General features: G+C 35.8%; 1 long non-coding RNA gene across 5 annotated transcripts; it reads left to right on the forward strand.

Moving 5' to 3' along the window:
* The first annotated feature begins 3,281 nt into the window (after nt 1-3,281).
* LOC148791931 (uncharacterized) lies at nt 3,282-7,590 on the forward strand. 5 transcript variants are annotated; one of them, XR_016076108.1, is made up of 4 exons: nt 3,398-4,123; nt 4,342-4,433; nt 5,336-5,465; nt 5,624-7,590. It is a non-coding gene; the product is annotated as an uncharacterized LOC148791931 (long non-coding RNA). The 5 variants fall into 5 exon arrangements; XR_016076105.1 differs by having other exon boundaries at nt 4,342-5,465; XR_016076104.1 differs by lacking the exon at nt 5,336-5,465.
* Nucleotides 7,591-9,514: the final 1,924 nt, after the last annotated feature.

The following is a 9,514-nucleotide window of genomic DNA, read 5'->3' on the forward strand; positions in this document are numbered from 1 at the left end:
GAATTATACTTGATCCAGAGAAGCAGTATCTCCCAAAGTTGGTGTTCATGCCCAAAGAGGACACCAAGATCCGCTCCTGCTGAAGATGACACAACTGTATGTGGAACGGAACCAGCAGAGTGCGTCCTACACACTGAATCCTTCGCAAAAATCCTCTAGAAACTCTGAGCACCAAATCTTTTCAGTTCCTTTTGCAAAACTGATATCAAGAACTGATTTCTTGATTTCTTTCCTTCAAAGATCGAATCTTGTCAGAAAAATGGCGGCGACTGGAGGAGAACTCATGAGATGAAGATAGCTGAAATTGTTTCTCTTCTCTCTGGAGTATGTATGAAATCCAATCTCAATTCGCAGAATGATTTCTTGCGCAAAAACGCTATGTTCGAATTCTGATCTTGTTCTCTTAGGGTTTCTCCTCTTTTCTTTTTGATTAAGAAATCTCCTAATTAGGAGTTATCCCAATCCAAATCAGCATCCGGATAGGGGATGATCTTAATCCTATCTGCAAATTAGGTTAGATAACTCCTAATCTTATCAGGAGATTACCATATTCAAATCTGATATGAATTTGGTCTCCTATAGTGGATTAGGTTAAAGGCCCAATCCTTTTGCTAACCTTAATCTCAGATCCGCCCCTTAAGTGGGTGATCATATCAGCCCAGTTCGAAATGGGATTTTGGCCCATTTAATAATCAGTGTTCAATTGGTTTCCAATTTGCTGCCCAGTTGGGCTTCTTTGTATGGCATGGGACCCAAGCATTGATCTACACACCAGCCACATGGGTTCGGCCCAACCTTTATAACAAGGCCTAGCCGAATTCACTAAGAAGCCTAGTGAACCCCTAAGCCCATCATATGGACCCTATGAGCCCAACACTTACATTAAGTGGTCCCTAGGCCAAGCCATCTTATAAAAACCCAAGGACTGTGGGCAGGTGCAAGATTAGCCCATCAGGTATTATCCTAAATGGCCTTACACATAACCTCTCAATCCATAATGATCAAGCACTGCCCAACAAGAGATGACATCTCCCTCGGCTGCAAGGAACAGTGTTGCACTCTCTACTCACATGGATCCCAGGAATTAAAACCATTTGCAAACATTTCGAAACCGTATGTTTATATATATATATATATATATATATATATATATATATATATATATATATATATATATATATAAATTTTGCAAAACAAAAATTCCAACGATTGAAATCAACTGCCGGCAGTTTGGTTTCCATTAGAGATAGTGCATTTCCGATCATTACCTTTGTCTGACAAAGGGGCTGATCCTGTCACTATGATCACCCACTTGGATGAATTCTCAGACTGCCCCAACATGTCCAGGTTTTGACCCCCGCTAAGGATCTCACTGATTGACATATCAAAGACAGCCTGATCCGACACCTAGTGAAATGGCATAATCAAGTCTAGGGGTCAGGTGTAACTTTCCAATTTTGCTCATCTGTCTCCAAGGTCTAGGGCAATACTGGAAATCTGGTCCGGTTCAAGGATTCGAGTAATCACATAAGCATGTGCCTTGGGTCTTACCCAGGTGGCCGAGACAGGCCATCCCAACACTTGGCGGCACACCAGTATTAGCCTTGGCAGGATAAATCTCCCTAGACTTATCCAATGGCTATGAACATTTAAAACTAACACGAGTCTCAATAAGTGTCCAGTTTTAGGGTCTTACACAGAATTATACCAAACAACATGAATCAAACATGCACTTTATTTATTTACACTAAATATCAAAAGTACATCAAATTAGATTGAAGCTAAGGGCATACAAATCTTCAACATGGGTCGACACGGTTTGTTTCTAAACACAAGGCTCCAACATGGTAGCCAGCCTTCAAATCTCCACCTACCAAACAAGTGGGCTTCTCAGGTTGGTGGTTGGTTTGTGGATTGTTAGTGCGGTCCAAATGGCCTAGCACCTACGGCCCCTTCTTAGTAGGAAATAGAACACTCTAATCTAATGCAAATGGTGTGTACAAATAATGGATGATATCAAGCATGTAAAAAGTAAAGCAAAGAAAACAATAGTTGAACAACATCATCGCAAATGTAAATAGCATGATTAACAAAACTAAGTATCAAGTAAAATAACACAGTCACTAAAAACAAATTACACAAGAGAGATATTAACATACATTAAACTTTCAATCTAGGAGAGTATATTTATTTGGAATGTGAAATTATTAAAAACAAACCCCTTTTTTATTCCCTTATCATAAACATTAACATTTATTTATTTATTATTTTAACTTGATCTTTCATTTTTTATTTCTTTTTTTGTTTATTTTCTATTTTTCATTTTTTGTCTTTTATCTTCAATCTTGGACACATTTCATCTTAGGGCACTCTTTATTCAACTTCTCATAAGGCCTAAATTTCTTACTCTAAGTGAGCTTTCAAGGCTTCCTCATGCTTTACTAGATTACTTTTCTTGAAAGATTTTAAACTTTTCCCATTTTCAGCATTTGATCATGTTTATCCTCAAAAAATAATACTATAAATTCTCCCAAACTTCTCCACAATAAGAAGACCAATGATTTAATCAAGTTGAAAAGAGTCAAACCTACCTAAGAAGCTAGAAACTCACTCTAATTTCAGCATAATAAGTCAACAAACTTCAAAAAACCAATGCTGAAATCTCTTCCATTGTCTCCATAATAAACAAGTTCAAGAATCAAGGATTTCAATGAAGTCACTAACCAAAGCTGAATTAGCCTAAGTCTTTATTTTATTGCTCATTAATAAGGAAAATATGAATTAAACTTTACCCTAAAGCTGATTTATTCCACCTCACAACACATGGTACCCAATTTGTTTGCATTTTATTCATGAGTACCCTAGGAACATCTAATTACACTACTCACCTACCATCCTAAAATTAAAAGACCCCAAAGCTCTCATCCTAACCCCAACTTGCATATTTTATTTGCATTTCAAGAGTCAGATTTTAGATTTCTCCATTATGTGACATATTTCCCATTAGCCTAAGTGATCAACGTGACTCTTTTTATTTCAGCCTAAACACCCAACCCCTTTGCATGCATTATTCAACATTCTTGAATTTAACATGTATAGCTTATTCCATCTTAAAAACCCATCCTCAAAAGTTGATTTCCTTCAAGTATTGTTTCCAACAAATATGTGAGAATTCACATCTCAGCATAGATGATTTTTCAATATCATAAATATCAACCTTTCAACACTAGAATTTGATTAAAAAGCCTCATGCTTATTGTGAACATCAACCTTTCTATGCCCACACTACAGGAAATTCAAGAAATAGCGGTAATTTAAAAATGGGCTAAAGGCTGGTTGCCGCTAAAAGTAATAATTTATAGTGGCAATCATTTAAAATTGCCGCTATATATTATAGCGACTATTGCTATAGAATAAGGCGCGACATAGGGCTTTTTACCTTTTGGTCTCCATTTTCATTTTCTTTTTGCCCTATTTTCTCTCTACTCTCTCTCATAGCCAACCGTTGTTCACCATCGGACGACATCCAACAACGACACCGGCATCAATTCTCTCTCTCTCTCTCTCTCTCCCTCCCCTGATATGATACAAATACACAAAGCACCAAATCTCATCAACAAAAAGACGCCTCCGGATATCAGACGGTGAACTCGATATCCCATCTGACAAACTTGTTGGATTTTGATCATCCAGGCCTTTGGATTTCCCCTAAATTTCATTTCTTCTTAATCACCCGGGCCTCTCATCTGACAAACTCATTGGATTTTGATCAAAAAGCAATCAGATTCAGCTTAGGATTGATTCGTTTCAATCTAGAACAATTGGATTCCGATCTCCGCAACGTTCAGTTGGCATTCGCGCATTGAATCATGCATTGTGGCAATGCATCCCTATGGGTTGTTGGTCCATCAATTGGTTTTCGATCTATATCGGGCAGTGAACCCAATGGAGCTGAAAGAAGCATTGGAGGATCAAGGACTAGATTTTCCAGAGCCTGAAAATGCCTGGACTAGTGTAGAGAAATGCTCAATATAGTAATGCTTCGTCTTCGTTGTATTCGTCGTTGTCGTGCTCCACCGGATCGATATCGAAGAACGGAATCTGGTCAAAGCATCGCGACAATGTAATCTTCGATCATCTTCAGAAGTTCTTAGGTTTTGCATTTTTTTATTATCAGATGCTATTTTAACTTGAATCCTAGTAAATTATAGTAATCTATTGGTTTTTGTACGAAACAAGGTGGAACAACCAGAGCTTCAATTGGATACCAAACTTCAAATGGTCCATCTATTTCTCATCTATTATTCTCATTCAATAATAGGAAATTGTTAATCTAAACAGATGCCTACACTTGGATGATAAATCGTCACTACTTGGTCATAGATCCTGGTTCTTCATCACATCTTCTGTTCAATTCCACCAAGGATCATCAGGTATCTCTCTTTCTTGGTTCTTCATCGTCTCTATTGAACTGGGGATTGTTCTCATGTGCACGTCAAACATACTCTGACATTCTAGGAACCAACATTTAGATTCTTTTTTATCTTTATAAAAAAAAACATGGGGGTTTGAGTAAATGATTGGGATGGGCAGATTGCCTGGTATGTGGTTATTCTACTCTCATTAATGTTTTATGCTACGTAATGCAGTGCTTTAGCCTTTAGGCATTATAATTGTTTGAAGAAATGAATGAGAAAGACGTTTAATCCTTTCCCTTTCTTGCCTTGTTTACTAGCAACTAGTAATCCTTAAGACTCAAATCTATCGCGGTGCCTCTTCACTTTCTAGTCTTTAACTTCACTGACATTACATTTTCTAATGATCACTCGACCCAACGACTCTTCTAGCTGTTCAATTCTTAAAGAGTTGATTATAGAAGAATGCAATCGGGAAAAGCTCAAGGTTTTCAACATTTCTGCGCTAGAATTGAAGAGATTATGCATAAATGATTATGATTATGGTCGTAGGGATCTTGGTGAAAACGTGGTCTTCAAGTTAGATGCCAAGGATTGTGACACTAGAGCTATATTTTTGTGTGAGAATCTATTCTCTAGGGAACATACTTTCATTAGTTGATGTTTCAATTGATATTAGCAGTAGATACTCGGAATTGAGTGAAAAAGAATTGGGTCTTGTATTGATTAATCTTCTTAATAAGGTCTCTAAAGCCAAGCTTTTAAAAATATCTAGTTGGGTCATGGAGGTAAGTTTGCTTCTTTTAACCATCCCCTCCTATTGCCTTCTATCCTTTGTTTTTGTACTGTAGTTCATTTAATCCTCTATTAATGGGCATTTGTCACCATTTCTCCCAGTATCTGACCTATGGAGATTGCAGTTCCCTCCTGCCTATATTTGGTAATGCGAATTATTTGGAGGTGATTCCAAGCACTTCTGAATTTGATTTGCATCTGTTGGCTAAGTTACTTGATTGTGTACCTAATCTACAAACTCTTGTATTTACAGAGGTAGTTCTCTATGCTCCAACCTTTATTTGCTTGATTTAGAATTTGGAGCCATAATTTTTGCTTGTTTACCACTGGATCACTTTCACTTTCTTCATTTCATACTTTTTATGAGATAATATTGCTGAAATTTTGTTATATTTGGTTCTTTGTAATGCTAGGTATTGATGCCAAGAAAAATGTTATTGTTACTATTTCCTCTGAAAAAGGTCTTTGTGGTGGAATCAATTCTATATCAGTCAAAATCAGCAAGGATCTTTAGAAGCTGAAACATGGAAGCAGCTATGCTATTATTTTTTTTTTTTTTTTTTTTTTGCTTGTTTCTTGTAATTCCAAAAAAAAATAATGAAGCCTTTACAAACTTTTACTTTTGGTCTACTAAAATCAGGTCCTGATAAGGAGACAAAATATGTTATTTAGGTATTAGAAGATATATATAAGTAGCTTTGGCATTATAACACACTTGCACACGTATGCGTATAGAAATTTATCTAGTGTAAACACATATATATAAGTAGCTTATCTGGACTGAGAAAGGAATTTATCTGGTGCATTTTATATGTACCATACTCCATAGGTAGCATTATCCTGAACACAAGGTTACATGTTTGGTTAACCTCAAATGCATGTTATGTGTATATTGAATAGAGAGTCTATGTTTTAGTTTTCTCAATAATTATTGAAAAGGCTATTAAAATAAAAAAGAGTACACAAATTATCAAGAAAATTAAAAAAAAAAGAAAAAAGAGCAGGAGAAGAGTTTTTGCCAAAATATGTATAGGTTCAATCATATCCAAAGAACCCAACTATCTTATAAAGAAAGTTTGCATCAGAAGAGCAAATCACAAACTAAATATCCCTTGAAATCGGACCCATTCTACAAAGAACTTTTAAAATCACTGAGTTTTGTATTGCTTTGGACCAATCCAAAAATGAAGAACAAATATTTAGCCATGACACTTCTAAACTTTTCTTCAAAAGTTTCCTATTTTTCTCCCTTTAGATGCCCTAGAAAACTCCAAATGCAACCATGCTCCACAATAACATTGTCTTCTTTCCATCTAGAATTGATGGACAACAAGAAAAGGTGAGACTAAGAATGAACAACTGGAAGTCTTTTGAAAAGCTGAAAAAGAAAGACCATAAGAAACCAGAGACCTTTTAGCTACAAAACGGATGATGCCATGATGGATCACATCTTTTTCATAGCTACTCTACTCATGATGCACTGATTATGAAAGCCTCTTGATTTAAGGTGTTTAAAAAAAGTGCCAGAACACTATCTATCAATGACATCCAAGCAAAAATTTAAAAACTTGGTGGAAAAGGATTAGCCCAAACCTTACAAGGATCAACCTGCACCACTTGGTTTCTGATTAGAACTTCACAAGAGGACTTGACAATAAATCTATCATCTGACACTCTTTTCACCCTCTATAATCAGTTTCTTCATGATTAATCTTCACTTAAGTCACCTTGTCAAACAAGTTGAGGCATTCTTCAATTTCTCTATCCAGTAGTGGTCTTCTAAAATCTAGAAGGCAGACTACTTGACATCCATTGAATTAGTATTTTAGCTTACTCTGCTGTGATTTTAGTTCTTCAATCTAGATTTGCTTTACGTAGTTACAATATGATTAAGGCTATGAGATGTTAACACATTACCCTTACTAGTGATATTTATACTCATATATGTACTTGTTCTTCTTTTGTTTTCAATATTTATGATGCATTTTATAATTTCACAAGGAAGTTAAAATCATAGGATTCGTCATAGACCCAAGCCCACAGGTGATACAACTTCATGATAGTAAACCTATAGAGGAAAATCTGCTATTGTATCACATGTAGATCAATTCGCCTTGAAATAGGCACTGAGATATATAATTATGCCTACTTGTTGCTTTTTCTCTCCTTTATAATGAGATGTTTGGCCTACAATGTACATGAGAAGACAAGGAGATGAAGAGAGTTCGAAAACTACATTGTACTATGCATGTGAACTGATTAGAATAAATTTTCTTTTTTTTCTTGTAAGACTAAAGTTCCAATGGTTGTCAAGAAGAGAAACAAGTTATTTTGTATTGAAATTTAATTTGGATGAATAAAATTACAAGTTTATTTAATATTTGAGTTTTGTATCCAATTACAATCAAATTACAGGTTATATGTAACAAATTACAGGTTGTTTTGGTAAGTGCAAAAAAAAATAGAGATTTACCAGCCGTCGTGACTAACTGCTGCTAGAAAAACTTGTGGCTGCCACTGTAAACTTGTAGAGGCAGTCGAGACTTACCCTTTAGCGGCAGTCGACTGCCGCTAAAAATCATTTCTAGTGGCAGTTTTCTGCGCTTTACTAGTAGTCGCTAAAATTGCCGCTAGAACCTTTAGTGACACCTGGTTTAGCAGTAGCTTGTCAATTGCTGGTAAACTTTTTAGTGGCGGTTTTGACTACCACAAAATCATTTTTATTGTAGTTCCATCAAGAAGCATGCCATTTCAGCATTTAAAACAAGTCTTTAAGCCACATCTATCACAAATGAGTTCAAAAAACCACATAGCACCTCCCATTTCAGCATAAGAATGCTTCTAGAATCATGCATCTCTCAAATATTAGGGTTAAAGAGTACCCAAAACCTAGAAATTTCAGCATAGAACACGTTTTTAAATCAAACATCCTTCACGCATTTGAGTCAAAGAGAACCCAAAACCCAAAAAAATCAGCTTAAAACATGCTGATAAATCAAATACTCTTCAAACATTTAGATCAAAAAGAACCCAAAACCTAGAAACTTTAGCAATGTTGTGATTTCAAAAACAAGCATTTTTCACATAATGGGATCAAATAAGGCCCAAAACCCAAAAAGTTTAGCAATGTTATAATTCTAAAAACATGCATTCCTCACATTTTGGGATCAAAGAGATTCAAAACCTAGAAATTTCAGCAATATTGTGATTCCAAAAAACATGCATTTTCCACATTATGTGATCAAAGAGAGCCCAAAACCCAAAAAAAGTCAGCAATGTTATAATTCTAAAAACATGCATTCCTCACATTTTGGGATCAAAGAGAACTCCAAACCGAGAAATTTCAGCAATAAACATGATTCCAAAAGCTTGCATTGATCTTGAAACATACCCCATTTCAACTTGACATTCACATGTGAAAGCATCCAAGAAATACAAATTCTAAATTTTGTTAGTGGCATGTGGGTGGACCTAGTCCATTATTTTCAACGCAAAACATGCTAGTCAACCAATCATCACTATAAGAAACATGGTCTAGGGTAGTGGTTTAGAGCCAGCGATCTTTGAGACCACTGCCATAGTGAGAAAAGAGGTCACTACCCAGAAAACTAAAGAAAAGAAAAAACAAATTGGACGGCAATCTTTGTATCAATTTATAACTTTTAACCGAATTGGAGTCAGTTTAAAACCCATCTTATTCCATTCGACAAATTAACTAAAACAAAATTCCAAAACTTTTTTAGAAGTTTTACTTCTTCCTGTATTCAACAAGACAAAAGTTTCTGGTATAGAAAAGAATCCTTTCACTAAGAGAATACAAGAGATCAATCAAGAAGAAGGGAATAAGACCTCCAGTTCTGCTACTTCTTGCATTCATTCTACTCCATACCATTATTGTTTGCTTGAGAGTGATTGATTGAGAAATCGGCTAAGAATGGTTGAGAAATCGATGGCATACTACTCAAGAAAGCTTCATAATAGCATTGCTCACTTGAGAAGGTTCCTTTTATGCGTGAGTCAACCGACTAAGAAAGGGGAAGATTTGTTTCCAATGATGGGAAAGCTACACACCGTCATCGATCCTTAGATTCATTCAACCAAGAGAAGGTCAGGCTCTAACCCTCTTGATTTTCATTGTCTAATAGTTGTATTCTGGAGATAGTGGGTAATAGGGTTTTCTCCCAATCAAATGATAGAAGTGTGAAATTTGGTTTTCAATAAGAGGTAGGGCTGCACATAAGTCAAATCAAAATCAGGTTTGATTCAAATCCAAATCGGATCTAACGAGAGCTAGATTCGGATAC

Source organism: Nelumbo nucifera, chromosome 5, assembly GCF_055504915.1.
Source record: "Nelumbo nucifera cultivar China Antique chromosome 5, China Antique-T2T, whole genome shotgun sequence".
Lineage (NCBI taxonomy): Eukaryota > Viridiplantae > Streptophyta > Magnoliopsida > Proteales > Nelumbonaceae > Nelumbo > Nelumbo nucifera.